The sequence below is a fragment of the Sinocyclocheilus grahami genome, unplaced genomic scaffold (assembly GCF_001515645.1).
Source record: "Sinocyclocheilus grahami isolate Dianchi unplaced genomic scaffold, SAMN03320097.WGS_v1.1 scaffold1359.1, whole genome shotgun sequence".
In the NCBI taxonomy this organism is placed as follows: domain Eukaryota; kingdom Metazoa; phylum Chordata; class Actinopteri; order Cypriniformes; family Cyprinidae; genus Sinocyclocheilus; species Sinocyclocheilus grahami.
The window spans coordinates 180,511-204,586 of record NW_015506538.1 but is presented as its reverse complement, the minus strand read 5'-3'; the positions used below and the strand labels follow the sequence as shown (position 1 = coordinate 204,586).

Below are 24,076 nucleotides of genomic sequence, written 5' to 3'. Positions count from 1 at the left end.
GTGGATAATGGCTCTGACCATGGTTCGCTGGAGTCTCAAAGCCTTAGAAATGGCTTTATAATCCTTTCCAGACTGATACTTGTCAACTGTTTTGATTCTCATCTGTTCTTGAATTTCTTTAGATCGTGTGGTAGATTTTTATTGGTTAAAAGATGAATTGTTCGAGTGTAATCATTAGTAATATAGCCATTTAAATATCTAGTTATACTTCCATTATAATCCGATATGCCTGTGTGTAAAAACATGCCTACGTGGCAGAAGTACAGACCTAAGATTAGAAACATCTGGGAAACATAAGTGGGGTCTTTTCTTTACCATAACAAGACTAGAGAGGGGGGGCTTTCTCTCTAGAGAATTGTATGCACAAAGGAACCATTCTATGTATGGAAAAAACTGTATGGAATATATACCCCACGCCTTAAAGTCAGAACAGTATAAAAAGAAGACAAGATGATCATTCTGGAGATGTGTTTTCGCTGCAGAGAGAGCCATCTCCGCTTTATTATTTATTATCATTTATGATGTAATAAAGTGTATCTCCTGGCATCAAAAACAAGACTGAGTGTGGTTCCTAAGATGAGAAGCAGAAGACACCACACTATCCTATGATAAAACATTTCTATCTTGATTGAGTAGCATCTATATTTTGCAGTAATCAGCTACTTTAAATAGTCTTAAACAAGGTTTTTGTTTTATAGGTTCACTCCTGCAGAAAAGGCCTTTTATTGGGGAATATGTCACAGCTATGGCCCCTGTTGCCAAAGCGATTAATATCTTGCAGGGCAAAACCAATGTGCACATGGGCTGGCTTGTACCAACACTCAACATCATGATTTCCAAACTAAAACGAGCCAAGATATTCATGAAACTCTGCAAGAGCCTGGTAGATGCAATCCGTGCAGGTGTGAACAAGTGCTTCGGGGACATGCTCAATGATCCTAGGCTGATTGCGGCTGCAATCCTGCTTCCAAAGTTTAAAACTTATTGGACAACTGATGCTGCCATCCTCAAACTCGGTTTGTTGACATAGGCATATAAAACTAAATGAAGAGCAGTGACATGCTAATTAGTACAGATTTATTCATTTTTTTTTTTATTAATCGCAAACTGATTTTAAAACTAACAAACATTTAGATGGAATAATGGGTGTTTTATATGATTTGGATACATTTGTGATGTGTGATGATGACGAGATCTCTTCTAAAACTTTAAAGGAGACCATTGTGAGAGTGTTAGATTTTTTGTCTCAGCAGACAAGTTTGAGAAGCAGTAACCTCATCGCTGTTGAGATTTCAGCAATAACTGCAGCATGTGTAGTAAACCCAGATTAAGCACCGCTGATTGCTGCTGCCATGGGTCCTAGCAGCCTCTGAAAATTCTTCAAGTGAACAGAGTTGCCCAGTCCCAGTTATAGACTGACTCTGGGAAAGAATGCTCTTCTGCATGTTGACACATAGCCCTAGGAACTCCAAGTGATGAAGCAGAGTGTCTATATGGCTGACTAGTGTGTCCCGTGAATGAGCTAAAATCAGACAATCGTCCAGATTGTAGAGAATGTGCATTCCGCTCACTTTGAGGGTGCGAAGTGCTGCATACATGCACTTCGAGAAAGTGCGTGGGGCTAAAGCCAGCCCAAATGGAAGAACAGAGTACTGGTACACCATGCCCTCGAAAGCGAACCTCAGAAAGCGTCTGTGATGCAGTGCTATCTGAATGTTAAAGTACGCGTCCACAGAAGCAAACCATTCCCTGGGGCGAATTTGCGCCAGGATCTGTTTCAGCGTTATCATCTTGAACGGACACTTGCAAAGGGCTCTGTTAATAGGCCTGAGATCTAGGATTGGGCAGCTTTAGCAGCTTGGTCGTTGGATGTGCCGGCAAGTGCTGCACGGCTATAATGGTGCGGGTGGCGGCTCTGCACTGCTCTGAGGCGGGGCGAGCAGCACTGCATCGACTGAGTGAGGAGGGAAAAGCTCTTATTTTGTGAATGTATGCATTTTTATTGAACACATGTTTGTCAAACACAAGCTTGAACAATTCTGGGACAGCTTGCGGTGCTTGTGGGCAGGGCCGCTCTCGCACTCTTCCCTCCTCTCCAGGCTGTCAGGACGATGGCTTGGCAGCTGACGGTGGGCGGGAGTCGCAGCGCGGGTTCCTCCACCAGACCAACTATGCAGCGCGAAGCAGGCGCCACCAATCCTACTCACCCCGCTACTGATCCCCTCACGGAACTTTGTTTCAAGCCCTCCTTCACGCACTCCAACCACCGGTCACTGTTAATCCGTCATCTGCCTCTGCCAGTCCCATGGCCCGGCCTACTGTTTACTCAGTTGAAGCGGAGGAGTGCAGTGGTTTTCTATTACAATGCTCACTATGTTTTTGAAATGCAGCCGCAGTTATTCACCAGAGATCACTCTAAGATAGCGTATATCATTTATCGCCAGTAAAGTATTGAGTGCCACAACGATCTGTCCTTAGGCCTTCTGCTATTTTCAATATATATTTTGCTCCTTGGTAATATATTAGAAAATACAAGATTAGTTTCCATTGTTATGCTGATAATACTCAACTATATATTTTATCAAGACCAGATGAAACTTCTAAATTATCTAAGCAATTATAGAGCACCTCTTTTTTTAATTTATGAGATTTATTTTTCCAAACAAAATTAAAAAATATATATATTATTGACTTCTTTGGCAATTTTGTTCTCAACAAATAAGGATAAAGATGGATATACAAAATGAGAAAGACCTTCTGCCTTTGATAGGAGGACTCTGCCATATAACGACAGGTCCCCCTGTAACCAGATATTAAGAATATTTTTAGATTTAATTATCCTAGCTGAAAAGTTTAAGTGTTGTCTTGCCAGAAGATTTTTAGTAATATAAATACTTAGGTATTTCACCATGGGCTTAACATGAATGTTTTCTACTGAATCATAATTCAAATCATGGACAGGCATAATTTCACATTTTGAGATGTTTAATTTTAAACCAGAAGCACTAGAAAACTGGTTAATTAAATCTAAAGCCTATATTTTTTTCATCTTTTAAGAACAACGTGGTGTTGTCTGCCAACTGTGAAATTTTAATTTCCCTCCCGAAAACAGAAATTCCTTTCAATTATTGATTGTGAACAATGCTCACAGATAGCAACTCAGTAACTAATTAAAATAAAAAAGGAGAAAAAGGGCAGCCCTGCCTAACACCACGCTGTACATCAAATCTATGAGAAGTGTCCAAATTAATAACAACAGAACTGTTGATTCCTTTATAAAACATCGAAATAGTGGAAATAAAATAATCCCCAAAACCAAACAATTTAAGCTATTTTAAAAGAAAATGGTGTTCAATCGTCTCAAAGGCTTTGTAAAAATCATGAAAAAGAATAAGACCTTGAGAGTGCATGGAATCTGCATAATCCAACAAATCCAGGACCAATCTTATATTGTTGGATATATGACGGCCTTTTAAAAAACCAGACTGTGTTCCAAATATAATAGAATTCAGATTCATTTTTAATCTATTGGCATAAACCGAAGTCAGAATTTTATAATCTACAGTAAGAAGCGTAATAGGGCGCCAATTGTCAATAGAAATAGTGTCTTTGTTGGGTTTAGGGATGAGGGAAATAATCCCTCGTTTCATAGTTAGTGTCATCTCTCTCTGAGTGATGCAGTCTTTGTACATATTGAGTAAAGGGCATTTAATAATATCCCAAAAATGAGTGTAAAAATCTATGGTAAGGCCATCGATGCCCAGAGATTTCTCTTTTATTTCATTGAATGAAGTGCTTTCCACAATTCATCACAATTAATATCCAATTCATAATGAGATTTATCATGATTACTAATATCAGGGATAAAGCACAGTATTTTATCAATACATTTATCACAATTAGAAGAGTAAAGGTTACTATAAAATTTTGTAACACATTTATAAATCTGAATAGGATCTTTACAAATTACTCCATCAATATTAAGGGAAGTAAGAGCTTTTTTCTTTCCATTTCTTTTTTCAAGCGCAAAGAAATAGCTAGAATTTTTCTCACCTTCTTCTAGCCACTTGGCTCTCGATCTTATAAACGCCCCCTTGGCTAATTCTACATAAAGTTCAATAATTTGCAAACTGATGTCTATTGGCTTTCAATTCTTTACATCTTGTAATAGCAATTAGTCTAATTTTGTATTTGAAATATTCCCATTTTTCTTTGTAACCATTGTGTACATCAGTAAATCATTATTTTGCAAGGTTTATAATACTATCATTGAATTTAAGTATTATTACATTTCCAGTAGCCCCGCAATTTAAAGTTTTAATAACATTTGCTTATGGTCTGAAAGGGGAGCAAAGGCATGATAAATGCCTTTAGTAAATGAAGAATTGAAGAGGAGATTAAAAAAAACAAATCTATTCTAGAACGAAGAGATACATTTTTATTGGACCAAGTATAATCATGGGAATCTGGGTTATAATATCGCCATACATCAGTCAAAGAAAGATCAGAACACAGAGAGAGAATTAAGTAATTTCTTAGTGCAAAATTGCTAAGCCTGGGGGGATATCTATCTAAAGCATCATCCATGCACTCATTAAAGTCACCACCTAAAATAACAGAAGAACCTATATATTCAGTAAGTAGTTCTTTGACTTTAGCAGAGATTTGAGGAAAAATAATCTTATTAGAGGAATGAGAGTTAAACACATATATGTTGCATAAAATAAAGTAAAAAAGTGTTGTCTTGCTTAATAACCGTTGTAATCCACCTACCATCATTTGATTCCACTAGTTTTAGAATATCCCCTTTACATTTGTTTATTACACGGCTCTGTGGAATACTTGATTCTGATTGGTCAATTGCACCATCCAGTGGTATGTTATTCCCAGATAACAACCACCAAATTGAATAACACACCGCTCACTCGGGTACTACGAGTTATCTTGACAGGTACTACTTACAGGTACATCTCAAAAAATTAGAATATCATGAAAAAGACCAATATTTTTTTCACTCATTTCAGAAAGTGAAACCCATATATCATATAGATTCATTGCACATAGAGTGAAATATTTCAAGCCTTTATTTCTTGAAATTTTGATGATTATGGCTTACAGATAATTAAAAACCCAAAATTCAGTGTCTCAGAAAATTAGAATATTGTGAAAAAGTTCAATATTGGAAAGTCATGGTGGCACACCCTGATCAGCTAATTACCTCAAAACACCTACAAAAGTTTCCTGAGCCTTTAAATGGTCTCTCAGTCTGGGTCAGTAGGCTACACAATCATGAGGAAGACTGCTGACTTGACAGATGTCCAGAAGACAGTCATTGACACAAAAGTTCATTGCTAAAGAAGCTGGTTGTTCACAGAGTGCTGTATCCAAGCATATTCATAGAAAGTTGAGTAGAAGGAAAAAGTGTGGTAGGAAAAGGTGCACCATCAAGAATTTGAGGGAGCTTCACAAGGAGGGGACTGAGGCTGGCATCAGCTCATCAAGAGCCACTACGCACAGACGAATCCTAGACATGGGCTACAAATGTCACATTCCCTGTGTCAAGCCACTCCTGAACCAGAGATTACGTCAGAAGCGTCTTACCTGGGCTGAGGAGAAAAAGAACTGGACTGTTGCTCAGTGGTCCAAAGTCCTCTTTTCAGATGAAAGTAAATTTTGCATTTCATTTGGAAATCAAGGTCCCAGAGTCTGGAGGAAGAGTGGAGAGGCACAGAAACCATGTTGCTTGAAGTCCAGTGTGAAGTTTCCACAGTCAGTGATGATTTGGGCTGCCATGTCATCTGCTGGTGTTGGTCCACTGTGTTTTCTGAAGTCCACAGTCAACGCAGCCATCTACCAGGAAATTTTAGAGCACTTCATGCTTCCTTCTGCTGACGCCAGAACAAGGGGCAACCTCGTTTACGTGGATGATGTTCTTCTGAATAGCTCAAATGTGGCAGACCACCTCAAAGAAATCGATCACATCCTGAACCAGCTGACAACAGCAGGAGCAAAGATCGCCCTCCACAAAGGACAATGGTGCAAAACCAAAGTGAACTATGTTGGCCTGCTTATCGTAGCACACAAGCAATCCAAAACATAAAGACACCCACCAACATTTCTGAGCTACGAAGATTTCTGGGATTGTGCAATTACTCACGACGAAAACTACGCTGACATCGCACAACAACTAATCTCCCTCCTGAGAAAAGACGAACCCTTCGTCTGGTCGGAAGCCCAGGACACAGCTATGAGCGTGCTCAAACAATGTCTGTGTGCTGCACAATGCCTGGCCTACCCAGACCCAGGAAAAGAGTTCTATCTGGACATTGGATTCTCCAATCAGTGCCTCAGTGCAGGCCTGTACCAGCTACAGGACAAAGACAAGCGAGTGGTCGCTTATGCCAGCAAAACACTGCTTCCCCCAGAATGCAAATACTCAGACTGCGAAAAAGCTTCACCAGCCAGTAAGCTTCCTCAACAGCCAAGGAATCTGGGATGGCGTGGTAACCAACGCACGCATAGCTACTTGGCTAATGACGCTCCAAGGACGGGACGTCGAGGCAAGATATGCCCAAAACCACAGATCATATCTAGGAAACGGGCTAGCAGCCTACCAGAACTGTTCAATGGACACGCTGCACACAGCAGCAGAACCCAAAGAACCGTTACCACCACAACTGACAAACCACAGGTACTTCGAGGAGAATGTGTGTGAAGGGATGCCCACAGCATATTTCAATGGCTGCTCCTACAATCAACAGGGCAACTTGAAAGCTGGAGCGGGAGTGGTCTGGCTCAACAAAGACCCTTGCCCGCCGCAACAATTCAAATTAGGCCCTCACTCATCGCAATATGCAGAAATTGCGGCCATCCTCATCACCCTACAATTTGCTGCATCCCACAACATCAAACAACTCCTCATCTGCACCGACTCAAACTACGCCCGTCTAAGCTTCACATGCCATCTAGCTGGATGGAAACAGAATGGATTCTAGACGGCATCTATCAAGCACATGCTGCATCTCAACGACGGCGTCCTCACATATGTCCCTGATCCCCTCACTGCGCCAAAGCTCATAGTCCCTCAGGGCCAAAGGGGGATAATAATGACACACGCTCACGATTCACCATGCGCTGGACACCATGGCACCAAGGCCACCTATGAAGCGCTCAAGTAAGTAGCATACTGGCCTGGCATGCAGCAAGACGTGGTAGAGTGTCTCCCAGCTCCCAACGATACAGCAGAAACGACAGCCTGCCTTTTGATGAACCACATCTTCTCAAGGTTCGGACTGCCTTTAAGGGTCAACTCTGACCGAGGAACCCACTTCACCGCTGAAGTCATGCAGGAAGTGTGGAAACTCCTGGGTATACAGGCCGCGATGGGTCCATCGAAACCAGATAAAGAGGCACCAGGGCTCCAACCGACAGAAAAAGGGGGAAGACCAAACCAACTGACACAGACCGACAATCTCATACTCTATACTACATTGACATAACTTCTGTCATCCTGGGAAAACATATAGCCACCTTGCGTATAGACAACACTTACACACTCTCCTCCGCTGCACTGCTAGGACCAACCTCTAGTAGAGAGGAGGTGCTCCACACATGTGACACTCGTTTGCTGTCTCACCTCATTCGGTGTCCTTGTGTCTCTTTGTTTTTTTTTCCCCTTTGTGTCTCTCTTTGTGTTTTTCGTTTCCCCCTCTCACTAAAATTTCCTTTCCCCTTTAGTCCCCTCATCAGGGAACTCCCTTTACTCAACTTTAAATCCAGGTCCCGAAACTAGGATTGACTCCTTTTGCCAAAAAATTTTTTTTGTCGTAAATCGTTGAGAAAAGCCGTCGCCAACCAAAGTGAGGGAACACAAGCCGAGATCGTCGGAAACCGATGGCTAGTCGACACCCCAGCGCGTACGGCTACCCTCATCTACGATCGACATGACACTGCCACGTGCATTATCCTGCCCAACCAAACTTTATGGATAAATGTCCCTAAGGGTTCGATCCTCCATATTGACGATTAGCATTGTACCACCTTACCGATGACAAGTATAAGGCTGAACTCGAAATCTCACCCTTCTTCAAACAGCATTCCTTCGTCCTCGATCCAGAATTGGAAGAAAGGATCAAGGAGGAAGGAACGCAACTTATTGATTTGACTCCTGTTGATACAGCTTTAGAAGCTATCGCTCGCTTTCCGCCCGCTGGCGCGCCAATCAGTCGGTCTTGGTCAGCCACTGACACAGCGCTTTGCGTTTCTACTATTGTAGGATATGTTGTGACTCTAGACACCTGCCTTCCTCCTCCACAAGCGAGTGAACGCCGTCCAAGAGTCTTTCAACAAGTGCACGTCCGGCGTCCCGTGTATGTTCCGACGTGATAAAACTGACCAAGAACCTGAACCTGAGAACTCAACAAACCTGATTGCGATTACGCCGATACCGCCTCGTCGAACTTCTGACAGTTAGAGTAATCGAAACGACCCAATTCTAGACAATCCTAAACAATGCACCCCTATCTCATCTTCCTAACTCAATTGTCCCAAATTACCTAAACCTTGCACCAGGATTCAGTTAGTGATGGAGATGTTGTTTGTATCTTGTGTGTGCCTGTTCTCTCTCTCGATGCCTCTTGTTCCAGTGCCCGCCGATGTTCGCACCGGGAACATCACCGAGCTAAAGCGGGATATGTAAGGCCTCTGCGAATATCGCATAAATGAACGATTGAATCTCCACATTCCACCGGACTAAGGACTCTCCTCCCCAGCTATCTACGGTCGTAAAGAAGATCAATGATCAACAGGGCACCTAATTGTCCATTCTGTTTAAGGCCTGGTCCTTATCCCTTAGGGGAATCTAAACTGCTTAAACCCTAACTCAAACTAGGATACAAACTATCTTTGTTTTACGGGCTTTCAGGGACCAGATGTGCAGTGTAACGTTGACCGGCTTCAGCATAAATAAACCAGCTAATAAACAACAGAACAAAGAACATGGTATCTGGAAATGTTCCAGCGACAGACTCGCCCGGACCCCATGACCGTTTTACACATAAATTGATAATCCCGTCAACAAAAGAGACAATTTTAGAGCTCCATGTCCGAGCGAGAAGAATGGAAGACATACATTCGTGACATGTGCATGACCTCAGGACACCTCCCCTTTTCTCCCTGCATTCCAAAAAAAGGATGCACCCTTTTCTCTCTCTCCGGTCAGACGAAGGGACACAAAACTTACAACAGACAATTTCAACAGATAATCATTTGGGGTCTGAATACTTTCCGTACCCACTGTATATATGCTTGATGTGTTTCATGTAATCGGTGCAACTTTAATCAGTGTTTATTACCCTTTTTAGGAAATAAGGTTATTAAAATGTGTGTAATATGTGAGGTTTAATCTTGAACGAATGGGCACGACAAATGCAGAATGTTGAAATGAAGTAAACTTTAATAGTATGTACAATACTTGCATTTAAGAGACTTTATAGACGTATTCACGAGTTCACACTTACATATAATGAACAGAGTAAAGGTTATGCGTATTTGGCGTGCTGTCCGGGGAGAGGGCTCTGAGCTCGGTCATTATTCTCGAGCCCAGGGTACTCCCCCTGTCCGGGGAGAGGGGTCTGAGCTCGGGTCTAAGCCCGGACCCGAAGCGCTCCCCCCCCGAGTGTTCCTCCCCATGCTGGGGTAGGAACGGGCTGAAGGTGAGGAGTCGGGGTGGTGGAGGGATGCTGAAAGACGAGAGATAATGGAGGTAAGGCTGCTTTGATTATTTATAGAGGTTCTCTCTTGTGCTGATTGGATATATGGTGTAATTACTGATGATGAACTGGCCGTGTCAATTATCTGCGCGTGCTCCTCCCGAAACTTGTTAATAAAACATCACTTCACGAGTTCACACTTACATATAATGAACAGAGTAAAGGTTATGCATATTTGGCGTGCTGTCCGGGGAGAGGGCCCCGAGCTCGGTCATTACTCTTGAGCCCGGGGGACTCCCCCTGTCCGGGTTTGCAAAACTTAAAATTTGCAAAACTTAAAATTGGTGGGGTGCTGGACATCGCTTGTAGTACCAGAGCGCTCCTCCAAAGATGCAATTACTACGGGACAGCAGCCAGAGAGGAGCACTGATAACCCCCCAAAATAGCAAAATTGACTTAAATTTGATGGGGTGCTGGAATTGTAGTAGCGGCACTGCTGAGGCTTAGAAGAGAGAACTAGAGGCTTCTGCGGAAGCGGGCGCTGCTGCGGCATCTGAAAAAGAAAAACTCCTGTGGGAGTGGCAACTGCTATGGCATCTGAAAAGAAACATGGCTTCTGCGGAAGCAAGCGCTGCTGCGGCAGTGTAAAATACAGATAATGCTCCAGCGGGAGCGGGAACTGCTGCGGCGGAGGGGAAAAATGGAAGAGCTCCTGCGGGAGCGGGCACTGCTGTGGCAGTGGGGAAATATGGAAAAGCTCCTGCGGGAGCGGGAACTGCAGCGGTAGTGTGGGAATTTATGTATGGCTTCTGCGGGAGCGAGCACTGCTGCGGCAGTGTGGAAATTTAGGTAAAGCTCCTGCGGAAGCGGGAACTGCTGCGGCATTGGGGAAGTATGGAAAAGCTCCTGCGGGAGCGGGCACTGCTGCGGCAGTGGGGAAATATGGAAAAGCTCCTGCCTGGAGCGGGAACTGCTGCGGCAGTGGGGAAGTATAAAAAAACTCCTGCGGGAGTGGGAACTGCTGCGGCAGTGGGGAAGTATGAAAAAACTACTGCTGTGGCAGTGGGAAGTGTGAAAAAGCTACTGCGGCAGAGGGGAAACATGGAAGAGCTCCTGTGGGAGCAGGTACTGCTGCAGCAGTGGGGAAATATGGAAGAGCTCCTGCAGGAGCGGGAACTGCTGCGGCAGTGGGGAAAAATGGAAGAGCTCCTGCGGGAGCGGGCACTGCTGCGGCAGTGGGGAAGTATGGAAAAGCTCCTGCCGGAGCGGGAACTGCTGCGGCAGTGGGGAAGTATGAAAAAACTACTGCTGTGGCAGTGGGAAGTGTGAAAAAGCTACTGCGGCAGAGGGGAAACATGGAAGAGCTCCTGTGGGAGCAGGTACTGTTGCAGCAGTGGGGAAATATGGAAGAGCTCCTGCAGGAGCGGGAACTGCTGCGGCAGTGGGGAAATATGGAAGAGCTCCTGCGGGAGCGGGTACTGCTGCGGCAGTGGGGAAGTATGGAAAAGCTCCTGCCAGAGCGGGAACTGCTGCGGCAGTGGGGAAGTATGGAAAAGCTCCTGCGGGAGCGGGCACTGCTGCGGCAGTGGGGATATATGGAAAAGCTCCTGCGGAAGCGGGAACTGCTGCGGCAGTGGGGAAATATGGAAGAGCTCCTGCGGGAGCGGGTACTGCTGCAGCATTGGGGAAAAATGGCACGCCTAAGGCACACCTGTGCAACAATCATGCTGCCGAATCAGCATCTTGATATGCCACACCTGTGAGGTGGATGGATTATCTCGGCAAAGGAGAAGTGCTCACTAACACAGATTTAGACAGATTTGTGAACAATATTTGAGAGAAATAGGCCTTTTGTGTACATTGAAAAAGTATTAGATCTTTGAGTTCAGCTCATGAAAAATGGGGGCAAAAACAAAAGTGTTTAAAAGTGTGATTATAATTTTGTTCAGTGTATTTCCATTAGTAAAACCCGATTTATTTATATACAATTACTAGTGGATGCGTTATACTTTTATTATTTAGAACGTGACCAATAATCTGTGACCAATATTTTATATGTAGATTGATTTCTCCTCTATAAACTGTTTCACAAGCGCGTTCTCTCATCACTGCTGCTGCTACATGACTATGACGCATCACAACACCACGGAGACAGAGGAAAAACTGGGATTAAAGTCCAAAACCTGACTTGAAATAATCTAACAAATCAATCGGGGCTAAAGTGGTTCCATTAATGACAAATTAAATTCACACAATCTCACTAATTTGTGCACTCTTATTCTTAAGCAGACCTTAATGTCGATCATGGATCAAATCGATCCACCATGACAAACAGCGAATATATTTGTGCTGTTTAATGCATTTGAGACGTTGTGTTTTCCTCAGTGCATAACTGACATGTCACAGGTATATTTTCATCTGTAAATTTTAGAAAGTCATGCAAACATATCCATTTTGCTGTCAGGAGTGGGCGAGGCATGCGAGGGCAACGAGCGTTGCTGTGCGCATGCGCACTAAACAGACTGAGCGCATTAATTCGGAGTAAAATATAAATTTAGCTAAAGACATTTGTTTTTGGACATTAAATGTGTCTTTTGTAGACTTATATACCTACATATAAAGTGTATTTTTATGATAGCAGTAACTGTAAGTGGACTATTGTAATATGTAAATCAAATGTAAGCTAGTAGGCTACAGTACGAATTATTAAGCTAAAATTAGTTAATGTGTGTTTCTTATAGCAGTTAAAATGGTAATTTTCTTTATTATTTATTTTCATTTTTAATTCAGTGATTTTAACTTTTAATTTAGTTATTGTAATGCTTTAAAGAGCAATTTTAGATTGTACTGTTCTAATGTTCTGCTATCTGTTCTGCAAACGTCATTTTCTTTATTATTTATTTTCATTTTTAATTCAGTGATTTTAACTTTTAATTTAGTTATTGTAATGCTTTAAAGAGCAATTTTAGATTGTACTGTTCTAATGTTCTGCTATCTGTTCTGCAAACTATAAAAAGTACCGCTGTAATAAAACCAGAGAGAAAGGCTGCATGGCTAGAAACTGTAAAAAAAATTAAAAAGTAAAATAATAGTATGTGAGACAGTGGTAATATCATTGTGTTCCTATTGGTCAGTAGAGGAGCTTAGCTTAGCCTGACAGTTAGCCTGCTTTAGACCAGGTTAGTTTCCCAGCATAAGTTGCCACTGTGACTAAGCTTGATCTAGGCCTATGTTAAATTTGTTTTATGGAACCAAATCATTTGACAATGAGTCAGACTAACTGAAATAAGCCTGGCTTATTTGGTTAACTTGTTTTATGAAACAGGCCTCGAGGCATTAAAAGTGATCATATTTTCTCCATTGCATCATATTGCATAGAATCGCATTGTGTTGAATCGAATCGAAATCGGATCGCACTGCATCGTAATGGGGTGAATCATATCGCATCGCATCGCATCGCATTGGTAGCTGCTTCATGTGCATCTTTAATGTATCGCATCGTTGTCTATGCATCGATATGCGTATCGTATCGGCCTAAGTCATGAGATGCACATCCCTAGTGCAATTTCATAGACCTGAACAACCATCAATCACTTAATTAACCCTCCCATTGAGTTCCTCAATGAGGTTAAAATTTAGATTAAATGCACCAGTTCAGCAGCTAGAATCTGGAGGTACTTGCCTTGCCTGTGTAAGGGGTTCCCCTTTGTTGTAGCCGAAAGGGGGTTTCCCAAGGTTGCTGATTGGCTGGAAATTCAGTGGTCGTTCATAGTAGAGGTCTGCGCGGGACTGTGTTTTTAGTCCTGCTCCCGCAAGGTTCTATTCTGCACCCACCCACTCTCGCGATATATTCACTCTTTGTTCACCCACTGTCCTCTTAGAATCATTTTCTTCCTGACCTGACCGTTCCCGCTAAATGTAGATCTCGTTTCCAGAATCTCATTTAAATTTCCGCTACTAAAAAAGAAAGAGAGATAGGCAGACAAATAAAAGTGTAGTCTGCACAAAATTGTGTTATTTTATTCGTCTTGTCAAGAGTCTTGAATTTATTGACTTTGACTTGAATTTATATTAATTATCTTAAGACACAAAATTTGTTTAATATTTTATGCAACACAGAAGGAAAAAATTAAATAAAATAAAAATGTTGTACAAAAATTGTTTGTCTTATTTGTATTCGTCTTGTCAGGATACAATTCGTTTAACATTGACAACACCATAGGGAAAAAGTGTCGCAGAGAGAAAAAAAATAAAAATGTAGGTTGTACAAAAATAGCCTATTAGCTATTTTTATTTGTCTTGTCAAAATACTAAATTCGTTTGACATTTTTCTGTTAACACAGTAGGAAAAGTGTCGCAGAGAAAAATAAATACGACATCTTTCATTTAAAATTATAGGCTAAGCAAAATATAAACAAATCCAAGTTGAACGTCCTTCAAGGACAGCCCATCCTTATTCTGCTCTGTCACTCATCGACAACCTGCCTGTTCTGTCTGAGGGCCGTATATTTACCACAGGTACAGCCTGCTCTGAGCATCGTTATTGCACATGCAGACCATGCAAATAAAACACGTGAAGTTTAAAGCGTGCATGCAGCGCATGCATCCTGAGCGCAAGCTGTACCAGTGGTCAGTAAGAATAAAGATCAGATATGCTGTTCTAAATGGACGTCAGGAATGGGATATTGTTAGACCGCCCGCTCCCGTTCAAATTACACCAGAGTTACCGACCGCTACCGCGTTTTATTAGGGAATTTAATCCTGCAGCGCAAAAAATCTGGTCGGGTCCCACGGTTCCCACGGGAGAGCCGTGGGAATGCAGACCTCTAGTTCATAGTGATGTCTTGGGAAGCCAATGGTTGGGTGTTGGCTGAAGATGCAGAGTTGTGGCTGGTTAAAGTTTTGAAGTGGTCACAGACTCGAGGTGAACTCGGAGACACGGCGTTGCGGCAACATTTAACTCAGAACACGAAACGCTCAACGGAAAATAAAATAAATGAAAGTAAAAGAAACAAAAGAGTAAAGTTTGATGAGACTAGGTGGCATTTCTCCTCATGGTTTTAGAGGAGCAGCTGGCGTGTAAGCCAGAGCACGCTCAAAGAACGCTAAAAAGCAGTGGTGGCAAAAAGCATGGCTAAAAGCCAAAGCAAAAGCGATGACTAAAAGCATAATTTGATGGTGTCCTGAGTATTTAAACCGGGCTGTTGGACACATCCCAAATGGTGTCTTGACTAATTAAAAATTGTCTTTGCTCAGGGTGTTGCTATGTTTCTCCTCCCAATACATAAATCAACATGTTATCTTATCAGTCACATGATCCGAACTTTTCTGCTCTTGCAGAGTATAATTTGAACATGATTTCTATAACCAGAATATAATATATTTTACAAAGTATTGATTGATAGAAACGTTTAAATCATGAATTTTCAAACTCATACATACCCAACATGAATATAATCCTATACACTATTCAATAGTTATTAAAAATATATACACAATAAGTGATTAGAACATGATAGTCAAATATGTGGGTTACATATTACATACATGATATAGAGTTATGCATAGAAGTGAAAGTTGCTCATAAGTCCTTTTAGCATCCTTTTGGTCCATATATACATGTAAAGGCAGTCTCTCTGCCACTCTGTGATGTGAGCTGTGCTTTGTAAGGAACAAAAAGGTTAAAAGGTCTCATAAGGAATTTCAGTCTGGTTCTTGTCCTGGGTGGGGGGAAACCACCCAACAAAGTCTCTACTAATGATTTCCCTCATGTGATGGTCATGATGCTGTCTCTTCAATCATTAATCTTGGGTTTCTTGCCCCAAAATTGACAATCTCCTTCCTGAGTTGAAATTATCAATGTGTTATTTTGTGTTAAAGGGGTCCTATTATGCTCTTTTACAAAGTCTTGATTTTGTTTTGGGGGTGTACTAGAACATGCTCTCATGCTTGATGGTTCGAAAAACGCATTATTTTTCACATAATTTACATTATTAAAATACCTTTCTCCCCAGACTGGCACAAATGGCTCGATTAGTTCTGGCTTTGATGAAGGTCCGCCTTCCGAAAAACAAAATGTGTTGTGATTGGTTAGCTGTCCCAGTGCGTTGTGATTCAACACGTTGTGATCGCTCTTCTGGGTCACATATCCTTCAGCAGCCTATATATAAATTAAACTCCATGGACGGTGCTTTTTCTGTTTCAGCTCCACGACTGTGGAATGCTCTACCATCAGGAATTAGAGATTCTCCAACCTTGGACTAGCTGTTTTAAGAAATCTTTAAAGACTCATCTTTTAAAGCGGCTTATTAACTGAGTGCATTTAATTTGTTTTATTTTGTGTTGTTTATTGTTGTAAACTATTATGTTTTGTTGTTGTAGTGCTTTGGGTTGAAGAAAAGCACATGAAAAATAGAATGTATTATTTTTATTATTATTATTATGTGTGTGTGTTTCCTCTGCTCATATTTTAATATTCATTATTCTGAATAGTGCGCTTGCACATTTGTGTTTTATCGATTTCTTCCAACATTATGAGGATATTTTTAAACAATGTTGTAGTGCTAATCTTTTGAGAACATTATAAAATGTTACTGCATTGAACAAACATTCTGGTAATGTTACTGGAAGAATATTTGTTCATAAATTTGAGAAACCTTTGCCAGAATGTTAGCTAAAGTAATGAGAATGTTCCCTGTTAACTGGGTAGTTCTCTTCTGGCCAACAAATGAACATGGTGTCAGTATCAGCTTTTCCACTGTCAGGCCAGTGTGAGCCAGGGCTTTCATTGGGCCAGGAAGGGGTTAATAGCCTTGAACCTGTAGCCCAGAGTCCTAAATGACACTGCGTTTCCACCATCAGGCTAGAAGCTCCACAGTGCTTCACTAAAACTTAAAATGTTTAAGGGAAACAGTGATAATTTAGCTCAAAGGGAATCATTTAAGATTTTAAAGGGAACTCCACCAATAATATGTAAGGGAATTTGGACAGAATCACTGTTTTACGGCTGATCACTGAGACGGCCAGCGATTCAGTGAATTTTATTTATATCCAAAATATAGTGAAAACACTATTAATTAGCACAGTAACAAGTTCGGCAGTTTAAGACATTAACTTGTGAGCACAAAACACGAGATAAGGTTAAAATTTATATTAAATGCACCAGTTCAGCTAGGATCTGGAGGTACTTGCGTTCCTTTGTGTGGGGTTCCCTTCCTTGTCTGGTTGCCGAAAGGGGTTCCCCGCTTTTCTGACTGGCTGGAAGCTCAGTCTTGGGAAGCCAGTGATTGGGCGTTGGCTGGCGACGCGGAGCTGTGGTCTGCAGTTGAAGTTTTAGATGGCACTCTTTCAGAGATGCGGCATTAGGCAAACTTAACTCGAAACACGAAACTCTCAATGGAAAATTAAATAAACTAAAGAAATAGAAATAGAAGTAAAGTTTGACGAGACCAGGTGGCGTTTCTCCTCATGGTTTTGGAGGAGATGGCGTGTAAGCCAGACCATGCTCAAAAGCTAAAGAATCATGATTTAAAAGAAAAACAACAAGGCTTGAAAAGGCAAGAAGGAAGAGGAAAAAGGATGGTGTTCTGAGTATTTAAACCAGGCTGTTTAACACACCCCAAATGGTGTTTTGACCAATTAGATGTTGTGTTTGCTCGGGGTGTTGTATATTTCTCCTCCCCATTCAATAAATCAAATGTTCTCTTATCAGTCACATGGTCCGCGTTTTCCCGCTCTGGCAGAGTATAAATTTGGACATGATTTCTATAACAAGAATGTGATACATTTGACAAATAATTGATTGGAAGAAACGTTTCAAGCATGAAGATTCAAACACACACATACTAAACATGAATAGCAATTCTTAAACTATTCAATAGTTATTCAAAATACATTCACACTAAATGATTAAGACCTGATAAGTCACATGTAGGTTACATACATGATATGGAGTTATGCATAGAAATGATTAGTTGCTCAGGTCCTTTTAGTGTCATTTAGATGCATATTTACATGGAAATGCAGTTTCTGTGCCATTCTCTGAACATAAGGACATGTTCTGTGAACGTATGAAGACCAGAGGTTAAGAGGTCTCTCATAAGGAATTTGTCTGTTCTTTGTCTCCTAAGTGGGGGGAAAAATCAATCCGAAGAGCTTGTGATCACTATCACATGTTTCCATGTGATGGTCACGCTGTGCATCTTTTTTGACCATTATTCTTGATAACTTGCCCCCAAAATTGACAATCTCCTTGGAATTGTCAATAAGTGTTCTTTTGTTTTAATGTTGAAAGCTGTTCTGTGAAAGAGTTGGTTAGGCTTGCTTCAGACTGGCTAGGGTCTGATTTATGAGATCCTGTTGTCTTGGGCCTCTTGTGGAATTCAGGGCTCCTCATGTTTCAACCATGTTTTGACCAAATCTTAGATTGTCTGATTCGGTCTGATATTCTACATATGCCTCCCTGAAACCCAACCCTGTCATTTCACCAACTAAGAGCAGTTTATCAGACTGGAAAATAACAAGATTGTAAAATGAACATGATAAGCTGTTGTTTGTTTGCATTTCCTGTTTTTTACTTAAATATTTAAAATCCAAGCATCAATTTTTTTTACCACAGTTTTACAATAAACAGTGGTACATTAATAATAATTAATTTGTGTCAGGACTGCACATTAATCATGCAGTAATAAAGTGGGATTTACCATTATTTCACAATAAAAAAAGAAGATATCCGTACTTCGTACAGTCACATCTGTTTCTGTTTATTTCACAGGACAGCACAAAACAACAAGCCCCAGTGTTGTTTTGCTGTCCTGTGAAATATTATCAATGTTAATCTGAAAGCATGCACATTATACAGAAAATTATCATATGTTTACATCCTATTTCCTTGTGTAACCCTCTTCATCGGTGTGCTCCCCCAAATCTCTGCGTTGTGTTGAGGTGAGGGGTAAATGAAGAGGACACAAAAATCGTTGAGTCAAACAGAGCAGCTTTCTTTTATTAGGCTCCTTTCTCCACACAGTCACTCTCACAGCATGACAGGATGGTAACAGCCTTTCACAAAGGAAATAGAACTGTGTTCATTTCAAATAACCTCAAAATTACAATACATTACGCATTATAAAAAGAAATAATGAAGTTGAGACTGCAGCTAACTTAATAGTAAGCTCATCGTTCACAAACTTACTAAACCATAGGAAAGATAAACTACAGCATATGACAGACAAATATAAACACTGGATGTAATCAAATTAAGGAGAATTAGACCATAAAATACACAAATAGACCTTAAACATAACATAATATACATGAAAATTATGCTCAGCCACATGGAACATAGGAAACGTGCAATAATATCAGAAATACAAAATCTATCAAAAATAATGTCTGATACACATTATCCAACCTGTCATCAACAATATATTTCTTCTAATAGCATGGATGGCTAATATAATTAGATCAATTTAATGGATGTAGTGGAGCAAACTGATAAACCCTCCTTACCTTTCACAAAGGAAATAGAACTGTGAGTGAAAAGAAGGGCTCATTTCTCTAATGAGAACACAACGCACAGCTCCCCCCAAAGGCTGGGAGAACACATTACATCTTCCCTACACTTGTAAGAAAAAAAAGAGATAATTTATATAATTTTCACAATAATTTATAATTACACAGTCTGGGAAGCTTTGTGCATCCTCTCCAGTCCCAATATAGTGTTATCATTTCAGCCAGAGCAACAGCGGAAAAACTGGAGTTATGATATATAGAGCCCAACCGATATATCGTTTTGCCGATTTTATTGGCCGATATGAGCCTGTTGCAGATATATCGTATCAGCGTTTATGCCGCCGATATGCCACCAATATTAAATTTTTTTACAGAACATAAAATGCAGATAAAATGCTTGTAAATGGTGTAATTACATTTGTCCAGCAGAGCGCGCTCCATTGTTTGCTACTGCCAATCTGGATGAAATGCTTAAAAGCTTAAGTGTATGGAATACCATTGAAAATTTGAACGGCCATATCTACGTAACGGCGTGGCTGATCCGCACCAAATTCGGGGGATCCCTTCAGCTTGAGTAGCCCTCTCGAACGCTGAATCGAGTGTACCTCTCGAGGCCCCCTATCGAATGAGACCACCCCTGCGTCGATAGCCCCCGGGGCTACGGGCGGTCAAAGTTATGGTTGGGCGCTGACCGATCTGGAAATCCCGGGGGGCTACCGACGTGTGGAGGGCGGTGTTCGAGGGTGCTCCTCGAGCTGAAGGGATCCCCCGAATTTGGTGGAGATCTGCCACCATGTTCGTTAGATAGTGACACCAGCCACCCCTTTCACTTCAGTAAGGAGGTCTCTTGTTCAGGCAGCAGCATTCAAGCGGTGTCTTAAGTGTAAGCCAATAACTAGTTTGTGCGGTGGTGGTTTGAGTCTGTTGAATGGTGATTTAGCGCTACGTTGGTGAGACGCAATGCTAAGCAGTGGTTCTTAATCCTGTTCCTCGCGATCCCCCGCTCTGCACATTTTGTATATTTCTCTTACCACTTCAGAGGTTTGTTCTATACGACCGTAAGTGCCCTGCGAAATGGACTTCACAGGATACTCTGCCATGAGTATCCTGTGATACATTCAAAGGGCATTAAAGTGTGCAAGACGTGTATGTGAAGGTATATAATGTCACACTTCTCTAGTAAGTTTTGTCTGTGTGTGAAGACAGTGGCATAGCACAAATCCGTTAATGAATGTTCTGAAGTGAAATAAGCTTCAACGGAATACAGTTGAATGGAATTGAATTGGAATAAAGTTGAATAAACTTCAACTTTACTGTTCAGTGCACTGATGTCAGACTCATTTTGGATAATAAAGTGTATTGTTAAATGGTTAAATACCCTGCCTCCATTACTTATATTTGTCACGTCATTATAAGTGTTTCATCACCACATTTGAGTGATCATTGCAAAAAATGTGTTTATGTATGTATGTATATATATATATATATATATATATATATATATATTCTGTTTATATACTGTATGTATACTGCATTCTATATGGGAAATATATGAATACTATATACGAATGGAAAAGTGACCAAACTTTTGACTGGTATTGTACTATAATATACACAAAGAATATAGGCCGATATATCGATATTGGCCCTTTCTTTTAACTATCGGCATCGGCCCTAAAAAAAAAAAAACATATCGGTCAGGCTCTAATGATATATTTAATGACATATGCTAAATGAGCATTATCACACTCGTAGACGTGAGATATGACTGTATATCGGCACGGCTGTGATATACAGCCATATATCACGTCTACGAGTGTGATATTGCGTTTGTTCAACAGTTCGACAGCATGAGTGTGTAAATACATAAGAAACAACAACGGAGTGTCTTTACAATTTTTTTGTTCAGAACTACTTCCTTACGCCACGGATTCAATCTCAGATTGACAATTTAACAGCTGAGCTCAAGATTCGTTACTAATTCAAGAACCTCACTTTCAGGGCCGGCCCAAGCCTTTATGGGGCCCTAAGCAGAATTTTATTTGGGGGCCCCTCGGTGCTGCCAATATGACTGGTTATTCTCAAAGCTTTATTATTCACATACTATAAATCTAACACACCCATTATCAGTTTTGTTTGTTGTAGCTGTGTTGCTTATATCCTACCATTGTCTGCCTGGCATGTTTTTTTTACCCTTCTGTGATTTTTAATTGTAACAGTTGCAAACGTACAAACTTAGAGTGATCAGGTGTTAATTTGCACTTTAACATTAAAATTCTTAATGTTAAACTTAATGTTGTGTGCTGAAAAGTAGCTAAATAAACCAGCAGACAATGCATTTACAGAACAGAATGTTTTTTAACAACATAAATATTAATCAAAGTTGTACTTTTATTACAAGTCATACTTTTTTATAATAAATATTAAACACAGCAGAGAACATCTGTACATATAAAACAACAACTCTTAATCTATATCTAGCTAATTGAGGCATAATGATATTGGAATATAGCCTAATAGCAAAGAACCAAAATGTAGGCTAAGGTAAATAATGTTAAGCTGTTATCAGTTTATGAAACAGAAGCTTATTTTTAGCTTATTTTTCAAAAATATACCCAGGAAAGTTATTTTTACGCAGAAGACAAAAAATGTAATCTACAACTAAGTAAAATGTTATATTTTAATATATTAAGATGTCTATTTGCTGATGTTTTGATGTTCAAACATGAACTTGCCTAAAATAAAAGGATACCCTACCTAGGCTATGCTAATTAACTGAACTTTTATGTTGTTTTTCTGATGTTGAAATAAAGTTATTTTGTAATTAGTTGTAAAAAGTACTTTCAGTATAGAACAATTTATTTTAATTTACAAATGTTAATTTAGATGCCAAAAAAAAATAAATGTATAGAAGAATTTGTTATTTACAAATTATTGTCATTTACAAACTTGGGGTGGTCTGATCTGATCAGGGGTGTGTTTCTCAAATGCAACTATGGTCGCAAGTTCTGTCGTTACCAATAGAGTTCAATGGAAATAACGACCATAGTTAGCTAACGATGGTTTTGAGAAATGCACCCCCGATTTGTGCCACAAGTCCCCCATGTTGAATTTGTCCCCCCTCCACCCCCAAAACGCGATTGATTTTAACCCTTTGAAGCACCACGCTTTGGCTGGCGCTGAGCCAGAGAAAGACGAGCTCAGAAAAAAAAGTAAAGAAGCGCTCAGTGCTTTTCATATTTCATAACTGTTCAGTGTTGAAAACTTTAAACTGAAAACTTTATTCTTAGTTTTCAGACATTTAAATACACTTAAATTAAGTAAAGACATTTAGTTTGTTAAATAGGCTACACACTGATTTCAATGGAAAGTGTCAATAATAATCATTTCAATTAATGGACTGTGTTTTATTCCTATCAAATACACATTGTGTAGATTACTATAAAGTTTACTCTGTTTTTCTCCCAGCTAACTGGCCACTAACTTTCGAGTATTTCAGGAGAAATAGGTGAATTTGCGTGATGTTAATCTGACAGATACATACAGCAGCGTCCAGCGCATATTATCAACATGGTCACGTCGCTATGGAAATAATAAAATATGTAGGCCTATAGATTATTTAATTATTTAATATTGAGCTTTCGTATACTTACCACTGTCCATTGACATAATATATCGAATAAATATAAAATAAAATAAACAGTAATTTCATGTAGGCTACTCTTGGGGGCCCTCTGGTGGCCACGGGGGCCCTAAGCAGCCACTTAGTTCGCTTATGCCTTGGGCCGGCTCTGCTCACTTTAGAACTTTAGTAACGAAGGAACATTGAGTTGCTTCACTGAAAGCTTATTGTATCACTGTATTAGAAGCTCACTGCATTATGTTGAGTCGAGTATTATGAGAGAGAGATGGACTGAGCGAGTGTGATTACCTGCATCTGATACAGCATTCATTCTTCAGCTCAATCTCATATTCACAATAAAACATTCGTTTGAATGTCCGCTGAGGAAAGCGGTAGGGATGGCTGATGTGAAACTGACGTTTTGACGCAGTGTTGAGATCCTGAAGCATAGATGTTTTGAAACACTGCTCCGAAGTGTGATTCAAAACACCCATGTCACGTGACAACAGCTAAATGAAGCTTTGGTGCGGTTCACAAGTGTTTCGACTGACAGGCGGTAAAATAAAACTCTCACAATGCAACAAATGTGACACATTGTGGCTTGATTTCTTTTATTAATGTTCACTTCTTATGACCAAAATAACCTATAATGAGAGTTTTCAATCACTGATGATTCAAACGCGAATTTTGAGCAGTGTACAGTAACGCTTGTTTGTCATTTCTCCGATCACAAATGCAGACATGGTTTTATGTTTACGCGGCGCGATGCAACACAACGCGTAAAAAGACAGTTTAAGTCATTATAATCAGCAATTATGTACCCACTGGATGCAACAAATGCCTCGTTTATAATGGGTTTTAATGTTTTTGTCTCGTCGCGCCGGCCGGACAGGGCATCACAATATGGTAAGGGGCGTAACATTTCCGTCACACGCTTGAGGTATTCGGCCAATCACGACGCACGGGATAGCTGGCCAATCAGAGCACACCTCGCTTTTCAGAACGATGAGCTTTGTAAAAATCAACGCGTTTCAGAAAGGCGGGGCATAGAGGAGAAACAATAATGTACAGTATGTGGAAAATAATGTTTTTGGAACCTTAAACCGCATAAACACATTTCATTACACCAAATAATGTTCTTTTTAGCAGGATCATATGACCCCTTTAATGCTGATCTTAGCTGGTAGCTATATGAAATGATCTGTGGCGCTGACACTCTCCAGACGCTCTATAA

At 40.5% G+C, this 24,076-nt stretch overlaps 1 long non-coding RNA gene across 1 annotated transcript in view; it reads right to left on the bottom strand.

Moving 5' to 3' along the window:
• The window catches only part of LOC107569565 (uncharacterized), a 20,331-nt gene extending 4,236 nt beyond the window's left edge, over positions 1–16,095 (bottom strand). The window contains exons 1-2 of the long non-coding RNA XR_001606911.1: positions 15,832–16,095; positions 6,942–6,947 (exon numbers count right to left, since the gene is read on the bottom strand). This is a non-coding gene — a long non-coding RNA (uncharacterized lncRNA). The remainder of the gene's footprint in view (positions 1–6,941; positions 6,948–15,831) is intronic.
• Positions 16,096–24,076: the final 7,981 nt, after the last annotated feature.